This window comes from Ovis canadensis, chromosome 6 (assembly GCF_042477335.2).
Source record: "Ovis canadensis isolate MfBH-ARS-UI-01 breed Bighorn chromosome 6, ARS-UI_OviCan_v2, whole genome shotgun sequence".
Lineage (NCBI taxonomy): Eukaryota > Metazoa > Chordata > Mammalia > Artiodactyla > Bovidae > Ovis > Ovis canadensis.
The window spans coordinates 132,352,178-132,371,413 of record NC_091250.1 but is presented as its reverse complement, the minus strand read 5'-3'; the positions used below and the strand labels follow the sequence as shown (position 1 = coordinate 132,371,413).

Here is a 19,236-nt window from a genome sequence, read left to right as displayed (position 1 = left end):
CAAAATTCTCCAAGCCAGACTTCAGCAATACGTGAACCGTGAACTTCCAGATGTTCAAGCTGGTTTTAGAAAAAGCAGAGGAACCAGAGATCAAATTGCCGACATCCGCTGGATCACCGAAAATGCAAGAGAGTTCCAGAAAAACATCTATTTCTGCTTTATTGACCATGCCAAAGCCTTTGACTGTGTGGATCACAATAAACTGTGGAAAATTCTGAGAGAGATGGGAATACCAGACCACCTGACCTGCCTCTTGAGAAACCTATATGCAGGTCAGGAAGCAACAGTTAGAACTGGACATGGAACAACAGACTGGTTCCAAATAGAAAAAGGAGTATGTCAAGGCCGTATATTGTCACCCTGCTTATTTAACTTACATACAGAATACATCATGATAAACGCTGGGCTGGAGGAAGCACAAGCTGGAATCAAGCTTGCTGGGAGAAATATCAATAACCTCAGATATGCAGATGACACCACCCTTATGGCAGAAAGTGAAGAGGAACTAAAAAGCCTCTTGATGAAAGTGAAAGAGGAGAGTGAAAAAGTTGGCTTAAAGCTCAACATTCAGAAAACGAAGATCATGGCATCTGGTCCCATCACTTCATGGGAAATAGATGGGGAAACAGTGTCAGACTTTATTTTTGGGGGGCTCCAAAATCACTGCAGATGGTGATTGCAGCCATGAAATTAAAAGATGCCTGCTCCTTGGAAGGAAAGTTATGACCAACCTAGATAGCATATTGAAAAGCAGAGACATTACTTTGTCAACAAAGGTCCATCTAGTCAAGGCTATGGTTTTTCCAGTGGTCATGTATGGATGTCAGAGTTGGACTGTGAAGAAAGTTGAGCGCCAAAGAGTTGATCCTTTTGAACTGTGGTGTTGGAGAAGACTCTTGAGACTGAACTGAACCGAACATTTGGGGGTTATTTTATTTATCCTGTTGCAGTTATTTGAGAGTGCTTTGTATTTTTATTGGCTTGTTAAAATATGCTGTTCAGTTCAATCACTCAGTTGTGTCCAACTCTTTACACCCCATGGACTGAAGCACACCAGCCTTCCTTGTCCATCACCATCTCCCAGGGCTCGCTCAAACTCAGGTCCATTGAGTCCATGATACCATCCAACCATCTCATCCTCTGTCATCCCCTTCTCCTCCTGCTCTCAATCTTCCCCAGCATTAGGATCTTTTCTAGTGAGTCAGTTCTTCGCATCAGGTGGCCAAAGTATTGGGACTTCAACTTCAGCATCAGTCCTTCCAATGAATATTCAGGATTAATTTCCTTTAGGATAGACTGGTTTGATCTCCTTGCTATCCAAGGGACTCTCAAGAGTCTTCTCCAACACCACAGTTCAAAAGCATCAATTCTTCGGTGCTCAACTTTCTTTATGATCCAGCTATCACATCCGTACATGACTACTGGAAAAACCACAGCCTTGACTGGATGGACCTTTGTCAGCAAAGTAATAGCTCTGCTTTTTAATATGCTGTCTAGGTTGGTCATAGCTTTTTTCCAAGGAGCAAGCATCTTTTAATTTCATGACTGTGATCACCACCTGCACTGATTTTGGAGTCAAAGAAAATAAAACCTCTTGTGTTTCCACTGTTTCCCCATCTATTTGCCATGAAACGATGGGACCAGATGCCACGATCTTAGTTTTCTGAATGTTGAATTTTAAGCCAGCTTTTTCACTCTCCTTTTTCACTTTCATCAAGAGGCTCTTTAGTTGCTCTTTGCTTTCTACCATAATGGTGGTGTTATCTGCATATCTGAGATTATTGATATTATCCATATTATCCCAGCAGTCTTGATTCCAGCTTGTACTTCATCCAGTGCGGCATTTCTCATGATGTGCTCTGCATAGAAGCCAAATAAGCAGGGTGACAGTATATACCATCGATGTATTCTTTTCCCAATTTGGAAGCAGTCCATTGTTCCTTGTCTGGTTCTAACTGTTGGTTCTTGACCTGAATACAGATTCTTCTCAGGAGGCAGGTAAGGTGGTCTGATATTCCCATCTCTTTAAGAATTTTCTACAGTTTATTGTGATCCACGTAGTCAAAGGCTTTATCATAGCCAGTGAAGCAGAAGTACATCTTTTTTCTGAAATTCTCTTGCTTATTCTATGATCCATTGGATGTTGGCAATTTGATTGCTGGTTCCCCTGCCTTTTCTAAATCCAGCTTGAACATCTGGAAGTTCTTGGTTCACGTACTGTTGAAGCCTGTTTTGGAGAATGTTGGGCATTGCTTTGCTAGCGTGTGAGATAAGTGCAGTTGTGCAGTAGTTTGAACATTCTTTGGCATTGCTTTTCTTTGGGATAGGAATGAAAACTGACCTTTTCCAGTCCTGTGGCCACTGCTGAGTTTTCAAATTTGCTGGCATATTGAGTGCATCACTTTAACAGCATCATCTTTTAGGATGAAAGTAGCTCAGCTGGAATTCCGTCACCTCCACTAGCTTTGTTCATAGTGATGCTTCCTAAGGCCCACTTTACTTCGAATTCCAGGATGTCTGGCTCTAGGGGAGTAATCATACCATCGAGGTTATCTGGGTCATGAAGATCTTTTTCGTATAGTTCTTTATATTCTTGCCACCTGTTCTTATATCTTCTGCTTGGTTAGGTCCACACTGTTCCTGTTCTTTATCGAGCCCATCTTTGTACAAAGTGTTCCCCTGGTGTCTCTAATTTTCTTGAAGAGATCTCTAGTCTTTCCCATTCTGTTGTTTTCCTCTGTTTCTTTGCATTGATCACTGAGGAAGGCTTTCTTATATTTCCTTGCTATTCTTTGGAACTCTGCATTCAAATGGGTATATCTTTCCTTTTCTCCTTTGCTTTTACCTTCTCTTCTTTTCTCAGCTCTTTGTAAGGCCTCCTCAGACAACCATTTTCCCTTTCTGTATTTCTTTTTCTTGGGGATGGTTTTGGTCATTGCCTCCTGCACAATGTCACAAACCTCCGTCCATAGTTCTTCAGGAACTCTATCCCTTATATTTGTTTGTCATTTCCATTGTATAATCATTAAGGAATTTGATTTAGGTCACACCTGAATGGTCTAGTGGTTTCCCCCACTTTCTTCAATTTAAGTCTGAATTTGGCAATGAGGAGTTTGTGATCTGAGCTAGTCAACTTCCAGGTCTTGTTTTTGCTGCCTGTATAGAGCTTCTCCATCTTTGGCTGCAAAGAGTATAATCAAGCTGATTCCTGGTGATGTCCATGTGTAGAGTGATCTCTTGTGTTGCTGGAGGAACGTGTTTGCTGGGACCAGTGGGTTCTCTTGGCAAAGCTCTGTTAGCCTTTGCCTTGCTTTATTTTGTTCTCCCAAGACCAAACTTGTTACTCCAGGTATCTCTTGACTTCTGCTTTTACATTCCAGTCCCCTGTGATGGAAAGGACATCTTTTTTTGGTGCTAGTTCTAGAAGGTCTTGTAGATCGTCATAGAGCCGTTCAACTTCAGCTCCTTCAGCTGGTTGGGGCATAGGCTTGGATTGCTGTGATAGTGAAAGGTTTGCCTTGGGAATGAACAGAGATCATTCTCTTGTTTTTGATTTTGCACCCAACTACTGCATGTTGGACTCTCTTGTTGACTGTGAGGGCTACTCCGTTTCTTTTAAGGTATTCTTGCCCACAGTAGTAGATAGACTGGTCATCTGAATTAAATTCACTCAGTCTGGTCCATTTTAGTTCAGCGAATCCTAAAATGTTGATGTTCACTCAAAAGTATGCTGTAGCTTTTCAGAATGTTCTGAACTGTTGTGTGGAAATCATTTTGAGGTATTGTCACACTTATGGGCCCTGAGGAGAATTGCCTCCTCTAAGTAAATGAAGCATGATTATTCATTTGAGGCTTTGGATTGAACAGTTGATTAAATGGACCATTTTTCTCCTTTATTAACCCCAGAAGGTCAGGCTGCAAGGCCAAAGTGCCTAGGTTTTCCTAGACCCACAGTATAACATACTTGGGAAAGAACAGTCTATTTGATCATTTCAAAACTGGGTCACATTCTGGTTAACACTGGTGGTATTGCTTGGCTGAGTGTCGATTCAAGGTGAAAACATTCTCATCTTAGGCTCATGTGGTTGGTCCTTCCTCATGTGATTGCAGCGTGACCTCTGTGCGAAGTCTGTATAGAATTGTCTACACTCAGTATGTCTGGTCAGCGTATGCTTCCTGACCTGCTTGGCTGGGTCTCTGCAGTCTTTCTGGGCCTCTAGTACCATGAGTCTAGAATTCTCCTTTTCTTAATTCTTGACCTTGGGAGTTATCCTTGCTTGAGTCTCCAAAATCAGTCAGCTAGAGACAGATACAGCTTTAGTTTTGTCTGCCAACTTTGGGAATTGACGTAATTCTTAGAAACATAATACCCAGGTAACTTGAAACATAAAACCCAGTTTGACACACAGATTCTTGGTTTGCAGCCTGGAACTTCCTTGTGAGTGGTGGACTGAGATTTGGAGTTTGTTTGGTTAACTGCTTGTATCCCCAGAGTCTCTTGGTCATACGTCAGTTTTGATTGAATGGGGCAAAGTGATGACTTTTCTTACAGTCAGATACCTCTGGAATTCAGACTTAGATTAGCATTGCCAGTCCCAAATGTGAGACCTGAGTGTGTATTTGCTCCTCAGTGTATGTTTATCGAGGGCCTCCTAGGTGTCAGCCTTGTGCAGACGGTAGTGAGTGAGAGAGGTAAGTCTCCTCTTCTCTGGAGAGGCTGCATTCTGATCGGGGAGACAGTGAATTTCTGAAGGGAGCGCTAAGAACTGACGCTTAGTGTGTTAGTGTGTAGTTAGTTGGTTACACATTCATGCTAGACATTTTGCACACTATGCGGGGGCACGTTTGTTAGCCTCCTTAGTTCAGATGTGGAAGGTGAGATCAAGGAAATTTACAAATTTACCTAAGCTTACAGCGTGTTTGCCTTGGAAACTAACAGATCATTCTGTCTTGTTTGAGACTGCATCCAAGTACTGCATTTCAGACTCTTGTTGACTGTGAGGGCTACTGCATTTTTTCTAAGGAATTCTTGCCCACAGTAGTAGATGTAATGGTCATCTGAATTAAATTCACCCATTCCCATCCATTTTAGTTCACTGATTCCAAATCATTCGACATCTAAACCATTCCAACCATTCAACAACAATCCAAGTCTATGCCACAACCACTAATGCTGAAGAAGCTGAAGTTGACTGGTTCTGTGAAGATCTACAGGACCTTCTAGAACTAATGCCAGAAAACGATGTTTTCTTCATCAGAGGGGTCTAGAATGCAAAAGTAGAAAATTGAGATACGTAGAGTAATAGGCAAGTTTGGCCTTGGAGTGCAAAACGAAGCAGGGCAAAGGCTAACAGAGCTTTGCCAAGAGAACCCGCTGGTCATAGCAAACACCTTCCTCCAACAACACAAGAGATCACTCTACACATGGACATCACCAGATGGTCAATACTGAAATCAGCTTGATTATATTCTTCGCAGTCAGAGATGGAGAAGCTCTATACAGTTAGCAAAAACAAGGCCGGGAGCTGACTGTGGCTCAGATCATGAACTCCTTATTGCCAAATTCAGACTTAAATTGAAGAAAGTAGGGAAAACCACTAGACTAAGTATGACCTACATCAAATCCCTTATTATACAGTGGAGGTGATGAATAGATTCAGGGGGTTAGATCTGATAGAGTGCCTGAAGAACTGTGGATGGAGGTTTGTAACATTGTACAGGAGGTGGTGGCCAAAACCATCCCCAAGAAAAAGAAATGCAAGAAGAGAAAGTGGTTGTCTGAGGAGGCCTTACAGATAGCTGAAAAGAAAAGCAAAAGGCAAAGGAGGAAGGGAAAGATATTCCCAACAGATCGCAGAGTTCCAAAGAACAGCAAGGAGAGAGAAGAAAACATTCTTAAGTGAACAATGAAAAGAAGAGAAAGGGAAAGCCTAGCGATCTCTTCAAGAAAATGGAGATTCCAAGGCAATATCTCATGCAAGGATGGGCACAATAAAGGAGAGAAAGGGCAACCTAACAGAAGCAGAAGAGATTAAGAAAAGGTGGCAAGAATACACACAAGCACTATTCAGAAAAGGTATTAAAGACCTGGACAACCATATAGTGTGGAAACTCGCCTAGAGCCAGACATCCTGGGATATGAGGAAAAGTGGGGGTTAGGAAGTGCCACTAGGAACAAAGCGAGTGGACGCGATGGAGCTCCAGCTGAGCCGTTTCAAATCCCGAAAGGTGATGCTGTGAAAGTGCTGCACTCAGTGTGCCAGCAAATTTGGACAACTCAGCAGTGGCCGCAGGACTGGAAAAGGTCAGTGTTCATTCCAGTTCCAAAGAAAGTGGTGCCAAAGGATTTTCAGACTACCACACAGTTGTACTCAGGTCACACGCTAGCAGAGTAATGCTCAAAATCCTTCAAGCCAGGCTTCAACAGTATGTGAACTGAGACCTTCCAGATGTTCAAGCTGAATTTAGAAAAGGCAGAGGAACCAGAGATGAGATTGCCAACATCCATTTTGGTCATTGAAAAAGCAATGAATTCCAGAAAAATATCTGCTTCATTGACTATGCTAAAGCGTTTGACTGTGTGGATCACAGGAAGCTGTGGAAAATTCTTAAAGAGATGGGAATACCAGACCACCTACATGCCTCCTGAGAAACCTGTATGCAGGTCAAGTAGCAGCAGTTAGAACTAGATATGGAACAACAAACTCGTTCAAAATTGGGAAAGGAGTTTACCCTGCTTATTTAAGTTATATGCAGAATACGTCAGGCGGAATGATGGTCTGAATGAACCACAAGCTGGAATCAAGATTGCTGGAAGAAATATCAATAACCTCAGATAGGCAGATGGTACTGCTCTAATGGCAGAAAGCGAAAGGGAACTAAAGAGCCTCTTGATGAGGGTAAAAGAGGAGCGTGAAAAAGCTGGCTTAAAACTCAACATTCAAAAAACCTAAGATCTGGGACGGAGAGGGAGCTGGGAGAGAGGTTCAAGTGGGAGGGGTCATATATATACCTATGGGTGATTCATGTTGTTGTTTGGCAGAAACCAACACAATTCTGTAAAGCAGTTATCCTTCAGTTTAAAAAATAAATAAAATTGAAAAGAAAACGAAGATCATGGCATTGAGTCCCATCACTTCATGGCAGATAGAAGGGGAAAAATTGGCAGCAGTGATGGATTTTATTTTCTTGGGCTCCAAGGTCACTGCAGATGCTGACTGTAGCCATGAAATTAAGACTCTTGCTCCTTGGAAAAAATGCTATGGCAAATCTAGACAGTGTATTAAAAAGTAGAGTCGTCACTCTGCTGACAAAGGTCTGTACAGTCAAAGCTGTGATTTTTCCGGTAGGCATGTGTGGATGCAAGTTGGATTATGAAGAAGACTGAGCCCCGAGAATTGATGCTTCAAATTGTGCTAGAGAAGACTACCCTCCCCCCCTTTTATTTTCTTCTTTGGAGAATACTTTTGAGAGTCCCTTGGACACAAGGAGATCAAACCAGTCAGTCCTAAAGCAAATCAACCCTGAATATTCATTGTTAGGACTGGTGCTGAAGCTCCAATCCTTTGGCCACCTGATGGGGGGAGCTGAGTCACATAAAGACCCTGATGCTGGGAAAGATTGAAGGCAGGAGAAGGGACAGCAGAGAATGAGATGCTTGGATGGCATCAACGACTGAATGGACATGAGTTTGAGCAACCTCGGGGAGATAGTGAAGACGGGGGAGCTGGCGTGCCAGTGTCAGTCCATGAGGTTGCAAAGAGTCGCGCAGCTTAGCCACTGAACAACTGCAGAGCCAGTACATGGCTGAGCTGGAGTTTGCACTCAAGCAGTGGAAGTCCAGAGTCTGTACTCTGAAAGTACAGATGAATGCCTTGAGAGGGAAGAAAACCCTGGGTGAGGTGAGGGAGCTGGGAAGAGGGGCTGCTCTAAAGCTTGCAGTGAGGGAAACTTTTCTCAAAACTTGGATGTGAAATTTGACCTGAATCCTGACTGATAAGGAGTAAGGTGCTCAAAGTAGCTAAAGTAAATTTGTTCTGGGCAGAGAAGGGTCTAAAGGTTCCGAGGCAGGAAGGAGCTGGGTGTTTTTGCAGAAAAAGGAAGCCAGTTTATCTGGGACAGGGAGGCAAAAAGATTGCTGGGCCCTAGCTGGAAAGGTCCCTGCTGGCTGGCATCAGCCGTTCAGATTTACTCAGGGACTGTGGGAAGTCACTGATAGGAATCAGGTAGGAGGAGGGCCTGATTTGATTGTGTTTTTATGGAGAATGTGTTAGAGGAGTTTGAGTGTAGGCAGGGAGGCTAGGCTGGGGCACGATTAAGAGTTCTGTTTTGGACATGGGTATGAAGGCCCCTCCTAGTGTTAATATCTTTTTTTGCTTATTTACCAAGACGTAACTGAAATATCTCAGTCCTTAAAGAAAATGATGATAAGCAGATTTACTTTCATCCCCTTTTCCCACTCCCAAACAAAGCTACTCTTCACTCCTGGCCTGGCTGTAGCTGTTACTGGAGTGCCTGTCACTCTCACCGCCTCTGATGCCACCTCGGGAGCCCTGTCTTAATGCTGCCACTGACCGCCCCACCCCCACCCTCCCCGTCCCCTGCCCGTGGCACTGTGTAAGTTGTTTGTGCAGCTCTCCTGCTGCCTGGCCCCTCTGCGAGTGCATGTTTCCTGAAGGCAGAGATTGTTCTGTGCATCGAGTCTCCAAGCATCCAGATTGAAGCTAACACAGTGCCTGGCCTGTGTTAGCTTCATGGTAGGAGCAAAAAACTAAGATCATGCCATGTGGTCCATTGCTTCATGCAAATAGTTGGGGAAAAAGTGGGAGCGGTGACAGATTTTATTTTCCTGGGCTCCAAAACCACTGCAGCCATGAAATTAAAAGACGCTTGCTCTGTGGATAGGAGAGACCTAGACAGCATAGTAAAAAGCAGAGGCATTCATCACTGTGCAAACAAAGGTCCGTATAGTCAGTAGTCATGTATCAGTGTGAGAGTTGGACAGTAAAGAAGGCTGAGCGCCAAAGAATTGATGCTTTTGAACTGTGGTTGGAGAAGACTCTTGAGAGTCCCTTGGACTGCAAGGAGATCCAGCCAGTCCATCCTAAAGGAAATTAGTCCTGAATATTCATTGGAACGACTCATGCTGAAGCTGAAGCTCCAATACTTTGGCCACTTGATGTGAAGAGTTGACTTACTGGAAGGACCCTGATGTTGGGAAAGATTGAGGGCAGGAGGAGAAGGGGGCGACAGAGGATGAGATGGTTGGATAGCATTGCCAGCTCAGTGGACATGAGTTTGAGCAAACTCCAGAAGGTAGAGAAGGACGGAGGAGCCTGGCGTGCTGCAGCCCACGGGGTTGCAGAGTTGGACACGGCTTAGCGACTGAACAGCAGCAAAAGGAGCTCAGTGGGCACTCACTGAGGACGTCCTTCGGCTTCTACTTTCAGTCGCGTTTGAAAAGTCATTTCTGGGGTCTGTAGCTTCTGTGGCCCAAATGTGGACGGAGCCTGTCAGAGTTGGAAATCTCCCCTCTACCTCAGTAGTGCTGTGTTTGTTGAAACAGCACATTTTGATTAAATAAAGACTAATAAAATATATGCAGTTTGAGGCATAATTTTCCTTTGTTTCAATTGGTTTTGGCCATTTTTCCATATTATGAGAAAATGAAAATTAGGCCATTCCATTCAGTTTAAGACCTTCATGATTTTCCCCTTCAAATATCATTTGGAATTATTAAAGCCTTCAGAAGTGTTTTGGATGTTAACATAGGAAATTCCTATGGTGGTAAGAACAATGAGAAACTAGACATACAAGACAATATCTTGTAATATGTTTTTGAAACCAGCTGTAGTTGTCATAGGTGTCTGAAATTTTCAGTTATTTTTCACCAACAGTAAAAATAAAGCAAGCAAGAAGGAATTTGGTGTTGTGGAATGTCCATAAAACCTGACCAGGACACTTTGGACCCAGCCTTGTCCAGTAATCATAGCCGCCCTTTTATGTGTGTCCACTGGCAAACACTGCTAAATACTCTCTAAGTAGCATTTCTGATTTTTATCATAGCCCTTGAGGTTTCCATGGCAGCATCCATTTATAGGTGATGAAACTGATGTCCAGAGAGAAGCTAAGCGACTTCAGAAGTTCAGGGTCTAGCGGTAAGCAGCCCAGTGGACCTCCGGCTTGCCCTCAGCCTGACTCAGACACACCAAGTCGCTGCTCTCTGCCCGTGATTCCCAGTGTGCCCAGGGCCATCTGCTGCTGCTTCTGAGCCTCAGTCTCCTAGTTCTGAAATGAAGGGGTTAGGTTTAAGCTACCACGGAGATCCTGACAGCGTTGCGTCAGGAAGGCTCTCAGGGTCCTCAGGCCTGCTGCGCTGCCTGCAGCTCTTCAGGCTCTCACACTGTTACCAAGCACCTCCTGTGCGCCAGCCCGCAGTGTGAGATGCTTAGACTGGACATGTGGAAGACCTGGTCGGCTTTCGGAACGGATAAGACGACTGTATTTCCCTCATAACTTCGGACTTCAAGGCCAGTGTGCTGAGTGCCCTGTTCTTCAGCAGTAAATCTTGCCTGTCATTCCCTAACTTGGGAAGGGAGGTACTTCATATTCCGTTGATTCCTTATGGGATGAAACGCCCTGTTTAGAGGCCAAGAACTCCATTGCTTTCGGTAAGTTGGAAATAAGCAGTGGCTGCACAGTGGAGCCAGTACTGATTTAAAGAAATATTCAGTCATAAATACTTCTGATGTGAACAGAATCATTTTGGAAGACTGACTATAAGGGGCTCATTAACGGAATACTTTCTTAACTCACTTGAAAGTTTGGTTAATATTTCTGCCTTGAGATAAGACAGTCTCTTTAGAACCTACATTTTATCACCTGAAAGTCAGGATAGGGCCACCCTGCTAAAATACTTAACAGTATATATCAGTTCAGTTCAGTCGCTCAGTTGTGTCTGACACTTTGCGACCCCATGGACTGTAGCACGCCAGGCTTCCCTGTCCATCACCAACTCCTGGAGTTCAATCAAACTCAGGTTCATCGAGTCGGTGATGCCATCCAACTATCTCATCCTCTGTTGTCCCCTTCTCCTCCCACCTTCAGTCTTCCCCAGCATCAGGGTCTTTTCCAATGAGTCAGTTCTTCACATCAGGTGACCAAAGTATTGGAGTTTCAGCTTCAGCATCAGTCCTTCCAATGAACACCCAGGACTGATCTCCTTTAGGATGGACTGGTTGGACCTCTTGCAGTCCAAAGGACTCTCAAGAGTCTTCTTCAACACCACAGTTCAAAAGCATCAATTCTTCGGCACTCAGCTTTCTTTATAGTCCAGCTCTCAGATCCATACATGACCACTGGAAATGTTGTCTAGTTTGGTCACAGCTTTTCTTCCAAAGAGCAAGCATCTTTTATTTTCATGGCTGCAGTCCCCATCTGCAGTGATTTTGGAGCCCCCCAAAATAAACTCTCTACTATTTGCATTGTGTCCCCATCTGTTTGCCATAAAGTAATGGGACCAGATACCATGATCTTAGTTTTCTGAATGTTGAGTTTTAAGCCAACTTTTTCAGTCTCTTTCACTTTCATCAACAGGCTTATTAGTTCCTCTTTGCTTTCTGCCATAAGGGTGGTGCCATTGGCGTATCTGAGGTTATTGATATTTCTCCAGATGCCCTGACCTAGTCATGATCATTCAGAGGTGACACTGAAAGATGAACTGCCCAGGTCAGTAGGTGCCCAACAGACTATATATCAAAGTATAAAACTTCAAGACAGATGCTTGATGTCATTACCCTGCTGGAAGTACAAGATAACTGTGTATGCTGTTGATTTATACCTTCAGGGATGCTTAGGATTTTATTTATGTGCTTTATGGTGTTTTATTTTTAAACTTTTTCTTTTTATGAATTTAACTTTAAAAAATGTATATTTGTACAACAAGGACTCTGCTGGCCTTCTCTATCCTTCATCTGCCTGGATCCCTCCATTCCTTAAAAGTACACACCACCGTCTTAAATTTCTAGTCATTTCTTCCTACATTTCTTTTTGCAAATACAAGCAAATCTGAGTGTTTTTCTTATCCTTCCTCCTGCCGCAAGAGGAACTCTAGATACGCTGTTCTCTTATCTTGCTTTTTTTGAAAATGTGGAACACGTCATGAATTTGTGTGCCATCCTTGCACAGAGGCCGTGCTAATCTCTGGGTCGGTCCAGTTTCAGTATATGTGCTGCTGAAGTGAGCACTGTACCTTGCTTTTTTTCACTTAATAGTATATCCTTATTTTTGTGAAATTGAGACCACTAAGAATTTGTGTGCTCATAATTATTTCATAGTATAAAGGGTTTTCAGTCTCCATCAGCTGATATAAATATTAATACTTTTCAGAGAGTAAACCTGTGGCAGATTTTTACTGAGACTGATTCTTGTGATTTTAAGTACTTCCTGCCTCGCTCTAAAGTGGGAAAGCTGACACCGTTTTCAGAAGTCCCAGAGTTGACGAAGCGCTCATGTTCCAGTGTCTGTGTGGACAGAGTATGTGTATCTTAGCATTCTCAACAGTTTTGTTGTTCTTGGTTTATAAGTCTCGGCTGAGTAATTCCTTCAAAGCTTTCTTTTATCATTTGTCTTCCACAGAACCAGTTACTTCACAAATTGGAACATTTAGTTACTGACCATTAAATTCTGAAAAAGCTGCTTGCTTGTTTTTGTGGTGTTTTAATCTTCCTTACTTACAGCCCTGCCAAGCTTTGCTACCTTCCTCCTTCTTCCTGGAAAGATAAAATTCCATGCCCTCATGGAATTAAATTGAGAAAATGTTTCGTTTCAGTTAAACTGTAAATTTTGAAAGTCATTGCTTCAGGAAAGATACAGCCAAGAAAATGACACTAGCAACGGAGCTGAAGGACGGTTACCACTGTCATGAAGGAACTAAAGAGAGACAGTGGTTGGCGTGGCCAGAGGGTAGAGTCGAGTTCTTTTTTTTCCTGCATGTGTTCTGGGCATGAACATCTCAGAATATGTGCATTGGTATAGGAACTGTGGTGGAGACCCTCCTGTGGAGGGGTAGTTATTTGCTAATTTGTGAGATACCTGGGAGGTGGTGAAGGACAGGGAAGCCTGGCATGCTGCAGCCCATGGGGTCTCATAGAGTTTTACATGACTTAGCGACTTAACAACAGCAACACATGAGATTATTTCTCCTGGATTCCTCTCATGAAATCTGAACTGTAGTTTCCTTTGTGAAGTTACTTCTTGAAAGCACTTAAGAGTATCCTGGCTAATATTTGCTCACGTGCTATTGGAAGTAATGGGTGTTACTTCAAATAGCGTTTTTTTGTTTGCTTGGATGAATTTTGTGAGTTTAGTAATTTAGTGAATTTAGCAGAATTTTATGAAATTAGTAATGGAAAGTTGCTGGGGTCCAGCCTCAGCAGAGTCCAGGGATGCCCTCAGGACGGATGGCATTGGTGAAAGGAAATGAAAGAGTGACATGGGGTGACCAAGCTTTGGTGAGCGAGGCCCGTAACTTTATTTTCAAAAGGAGCTTTTATACCCTGAGTTGTACATAGAGGGTAATGAAAGATGCAAGGTCATGGAGAGTCAGCCCAAACATGCCAGCAGTTTTGCCCTTACCGAAACCAGGATTTTTCTGCAAATCTTTCCCATAAACAAGGGTCTTATGTTGTGTACATTATCTTCTGGCCAGGAGGCCTGTTAACATTTTATGACTCTTTCCTTGATACGTATTGATCAACCAAAAAACTTCTTTTCCCTTGAAGTGTTTTTTCTTTATACCTCTAATCTGTGTCAGGCTCAGAAAATACCAAACAGAGTTACATTCTCATGGAGCAAAGGTGCAGTGGGTTACATCAAAGAAAGAGCTTATTAGCTCAGAGGTCTGATGTGGTTAATTCCAAGGCTACTACTTGTTTTTCTTACATTCCAACTATGTTAACTAATGCACTCCCAGGTGCACAATGGATAAGGGATATGGGAACTTGGCAGCAAGCATTGGCTCAGCAGTGAAATCCTACACCAGCACTACTCTAACAGTTTTTAACTCTTCGAAAGGCTGTATATTTTTAGAATGTTTTAGGCTTCCCGTGCCTCTCACGGTTGGGAGGCTGTAAACAATCACATGCGTAGCTTCAAGAGTCTGGATAAACCTGTCGGGCATGCTAGAAAGCCATCAGAGGGGTTTGAATTCAAACACTCCTATCATGTCCAGGAGACTTATTCACTAAAGCCCTAAGTTAACTTTTTGCAGAAAAAGGTGATCGGGGATAGCCCCCTGTTAATGTCAGAAGAGTTGGTGAAAGATATAAAATAGTAAGACAGACAGATTCTGGTTTTTGGGACAGATGCTCGAGCAGGTCCAGGGGGTCCCTCAAGTCCTGATCCATCTTGCTCGTCAGGTGTCTTCCGCATGACCTTGTCATGGGTGGGATCTCCCGAGCTGGCTCCCAGCAGAAAGTGATTTTATATTCCTCTCCACCGTTCACCCACTTAGATTGTTTTGAGGCCTGTTGTGGGGCCATTGGTGGGGTGGTTAGACTCCAGTGTGCTGCCTGCTCTTGGCCATTGTCCACCTTGTGACTTCCTGTGTGGCAGCTGTGGGTGAGCGTGGCGTTTGGAACCGGTGGTCTTGGGTTCAGGTTCTGAGTGGCCGCTTACTTATCTCGAGGCCTCAGGAACTCCCGCAGGGCTGTCGGAGTGAGCTAGTCTCTGTGGAAGCACGCCCTCTGCGGTGGCCCGTGGCGCTGTCCTCGCCCAGTTCACGCATCGGTCACTCTTCTCATCCCGTGCATTTTCCTCAGCTGGATTTGAGGACTATTTGGTATGGAGTTTGTGAGTCATGGAGATGATGACGAGCCTCTATCCTGTTTTATTGTTTTTTTTCCCTTAGGTGCTTTCAGATACATTTTCTCATTTAACCATTAAGTTAAGAAGGTATTTTTACTTAATAGGTGAGGACTTCCTAAGTGTTGAAATTATACGGTGGAACTAGTGGGACTAACCACTGATACCTAACCCAGGGGTCTGTCCTCTGCCCATTACTGTCCATAGAGGGGAGAATCCTTTCCTCCGCACAGAAGGGCTGTTTAGCAGAAGCAATGAGAGTGCAGTCTTTAAAGCACAGTCTTAATTTAAGAGTCTTGTTTTTCCACCATGGCTGTGTGACCTTCAGCAAGTGACTGGAATCTCTGTAATACACCAAAAAATTGATTAAATGCTACAGCAAAGGAAAACAGCAGCTGTGTAACTGTAAAAACGTTGCAGAGTGTGGGAGATTCAAGCCGGGAACCTGTTAAATCATTCATCCTAAAGCAGAGGAGCAAGAGGGCCCACCCAGATATTTCCTCATTGGAACGAGTATGAGAGTAGGTAGCTCGGCTAGGCAGCACTGCTTTGATTCAATTTTACCCTTTCATTTTTTTCAAATTTGAGCTTGTGGACCCGTGAGGGTGAGAAGTTAATGTGTGGTAGTGTTAAAAGCAGGTGGCCTGGTGCCAGGCAGCCTGAGTTAAGATCCCAGTAACCCTGCTATCGGCTCTTCACTGCTTCGTGCCTCTCAGTTTCCTTATCTGTAGGGAAAATGAGTTAATACATGTAAAAAGTGAATTTTAGATCAGTGATTACCACTTAGTAAGCAGAGCTTATCTTGAACTTTTGAGCAGTTCCGTCTCCAGGGGAACATCTGGAGACCCAGGAATAGAAGGGATCTGATCAGAGTACTTAAAGGCTTTCAGTGAGCCGCGGGCCCCCAGGCAGGGCACAGAGCTCCCTGAAGCTGTGAAGAGGAGTCTTAACCAGAAGGCAGGTGTCTGTCCTCCGCGGGGCGTGGGCCAGCAGCCAGGTAGGCCGTGGGGGTGCGGCTCGCTGTGCTGGTGCTCTGTCGCTCTTGGGAGGGGGCTCCTTTGTCAGGGGGTGCTAGAGCTTCCCCTTTCGTTGCCTGGCTGAGCACCCCTTCCACAGTGGAAGGTTTCTGAGGATTTGGAATGAATTTCTGATGGGGACTTGTTTGTCCCTTCTGCTTCCCCACCGAGGCGCCGGGCAGGGTGTGGACTTTCTGTGCTGCACTGGGCTCAGCCTTCAGTGTTAGCTCCGCCAAACTGGTTTAAAGTCTTGTCACTCTTTCCAGCGAAGGCGCCACTTTGTTTTGTTTCATGCGTTTTTTCTGGCTTTATTGAGGTATATTTGCCTGTAATATGTTTAAAGTATACAGCGTGATGATTTGATGTGTATCTGTGTCGTGAAATGATCCCCACGATCCAGTTATTTAACATGCACATCACCTCATCTAGCTGCCCACCCCCTCCCTTTTTTTTGGTGAGACCAGCTTCTGTTTAATTGAGTGTGTCTTGTTTCATTCTGGGTGCAAACCTTACGGAGCCCTCCCAGAGATGTTCATTGACCAGGTGACTGCCTACTGCCCCAAGCCAACCTGGAAGTACCACTTAGCTCTAAAAGCATCTCTCCTGTGAAGCTTTCCTGGCGGCCCTCTCTCTGTGTCCCAGGGCTGCCATGAATAGCCCCACAGCCTGGGCGACTGGAACCAGGAGGTTATCGTCTCAGTTCTGGAAACCAGACGTGCCCGGTCAGGGTATCAGCAGGGCAGGTTCCTTCTGAGACGGTGAGGGGCCTCTGTACACGGCCTTCCCCCTGTAGTCGAGTCTGTGTCCCAAGGTCCCGCCTGCATAAGGACGCCAAGCAGATTGAGGCGGGGGCTGGATGGGCCCCTGGCTGAGGGGCCGGAGTTCCTCCCCTGTGGACAGACAGACATTCCAAAGTAGTGAGAGGGAGGAGAGCGGAGGCCTGTCCAGAGAAGAGAGAAAGCACATATCGCTCTTTTTCGAAGTCGGGGGCCCTCCCTGACTGCACATGCCCAGAAAGGCTCCTTGGAAGTCAAAAAGGGAGGAGGCCTCCCCTCTGCAGTAAGCGATGTCAGCCTACCCAGAGGCCTCTTTGCTAAAATCTACCTTGACTGAGTTGGAGAAGGAAATGGCAACCCACTCCAGTGTTCTTGCCTGGAGAATCCCAGGGACGGGGGAGCCTGGTGGGCTGCTGTCTATGGGGTCATGACTGAAGCGACTTAGCAGCAGCAGCGGCAGCCGTGACTGAGAGATGGTGTCGCGCGTGGGAGGACCCAAAGATAAACCAGGTATGGACTCAGAACCAGGCAAAGCAAGATGATTGGTCAAAGGAAACCCGGAAGAAGTGCCCCGTAAAAGTGATTCAGCTCTCGTGAGGGCCTGACTGTCTCCGAACCCGCCCGTGTGTCTATCCATGTGCACTCTTTTTTCTCCTAATAAACACTTTACTTGTCTCCCTATCCTCTGTCTCTGTGTGGAAATTCATTTCTACACAGCTGACGGGCCGGGGCCTCATCACTGGCCACCGGTCCCTGGTGGTCTAGAGGTGGGGCTTCAGTGCTGTCATTGCCGTGGTCTAACCCCAGTCTCTGGCTGGAGACCAGAACACTGCTTCAGGCTGCTGCTGGCCGAGGGCACCCAAGATCAGTATTGAGACCAGTATTGACTCCAGGACGCACCCTGTTCCAGTATGACGTCGTCTTAACTAATTCTGTGTCCAGATAAGGTTACACTCTGAGGAGCGGGAGTTAAGGCTTCAGCATGAATTCAGGGGCATACGATTCAACTCGTCACACCATTGCTCTGCTTTCCTACCTCCCAGGACATCTCTGCCCTGCTGATGCGTGAGCAGGTTTCTCGTGGCGTGAAGGGTGTTTGGTCACATTTACTTGTCTGTAATCTCCGCTCATTTTGTACCCTTCTGCCTCTGGTGCCTTGCACGTGCTGTGGAAAGCAGCTCTGATGGATGTATGAAGCGTCAGGAGGTAGTGGCCGTGCAGGAGGAAACTGCAGAGATAGACACCGCTTTCCTCACTTTCCTGTTGACAGTTCCAGAGGCTGTCTGCAGCTGCGGGTGAGGGGCCACGGACACCAGCAGGGGCCGCCGCCATTCTTAACCACGTGAGCGTGTTCGCTGCCTCCAGGCTTACTTCCTCGGCTTTCTGCTTTCTGAGCTCGTAGGAACAGTCAGCAACTGAAAAGGCCTCTGGGTCTTCTAGTGTTCGATTTACCTAGAGAATTTTGCTCATGGCCGCCTCCTTGTTTCAGCCTTGCTTTCAGTATTATGTTTTTAGGGATTCAAAAGCCCATCATGTGAATGGTTGGAATCGTTCTCAGAATGTCAGTGCCAGAAGGGAGATGCCAAGAAGTAACTGAGTCTACCCCCAGAGCTTTAGAATTAGCTCATTCGATGTCTTAGAGATGCAGAAATGGGTTTGGTTCCTGATCTGAGGTTTAGTTACACGTTAGTGCGGGTGAATCATGCTGGAGCTGGGACACCTTTGCTAGGAAAGAATATTCAGGGCACACTTTCTGTTATTTCCCGAATAACATTCTTGGCAGAGTGGTTAGATGGGATGTTAGTAGGAAAGGAAAGTTAATCTTAAAATGTCCTTTCATCCCATATCAGTCATATGTGTCTGAAAGAGCATGCTGAAATGTGCTCATCTGAAGGCAGATGGAGAGCAGCTTATGTAAGATCTGGAGGCACTTTATTCTAGGAGCATTTCAGACTCACACGGAGTAGAACTGTGGTGAACTCTGTTCATCCTTCGTCCGGTCTCAGCAGGTATTAGCTCACGGCCAGTGCTGTTTATTTTGTGTAACCCTTGCTCTCCCTCTGTCCCGTGCACTGTTTAGGCAGATTCCATATGTCATCATTTTGTCTGTAAACATTTCTGTATGTGTCTAATATAACTGTAATATGAGACCTAAAATTAACAGTAATTACTTAAAGCTGTCCAATTCCTGTTATTGTTCAAATTTCTGATTGTCCTGAATGTCATTTCTAGATTTTTATTTTACACTTTATTTGAAGCAAGATCTGGTGAAAGTCCTCCTGAGACCTTGTCAAGTTTTAAGTAGAGGGGTGAATAACATGCTCTGATTTACATTTGGAAACTCTGTACTCGCTGTGGAAAATGGGCTGGTGGGGGCAATGTTAAAGAAACAGGCAGGACAGAAGTTAATGAGGAGGCTACTGTGTGTCCAGGAGGTGAGTGCTAATTATCTAGGTTAGAGCGATGTGGTAGAGATGGAGAGAAGTGGCTTGAGGACGAAGTGTCCTGTGGGCAGGCCACACTGGTCTCCATGGTTCTTCCAGACTTTTGGATTCTGTTGGATGTGTATGTTTGCTTATTTG

The 19,236-nt window shown here is 44.9% G+C and overlaps 1 protein-coding gene and 1 non-coding gene across 28 annotated transcripts in view; one reads left to right on the top strand and one right to left on the bottom strand.

Annotated features, from left to right (window-relative positions):
• The window catches only part of ADD1 (adducin 1), a 91,043-nt gene that overhangs the window by 23,238 nt on the left and 48,569 nt on the right, over nucleotides 1-19,236 (top strand). The gene's annotated exons all lie outside the window — the stretch shown is intronic.
• On the bottom strand, nucleotides 12,142-12,245 carry LOC138443077 (U6 spliceosomal RNA). Its single transcript, XR_011258002.1, has one exon. It is a non-coding gene; the product is annotated as a U6 spliceosomal RNA (small nuclear RNA).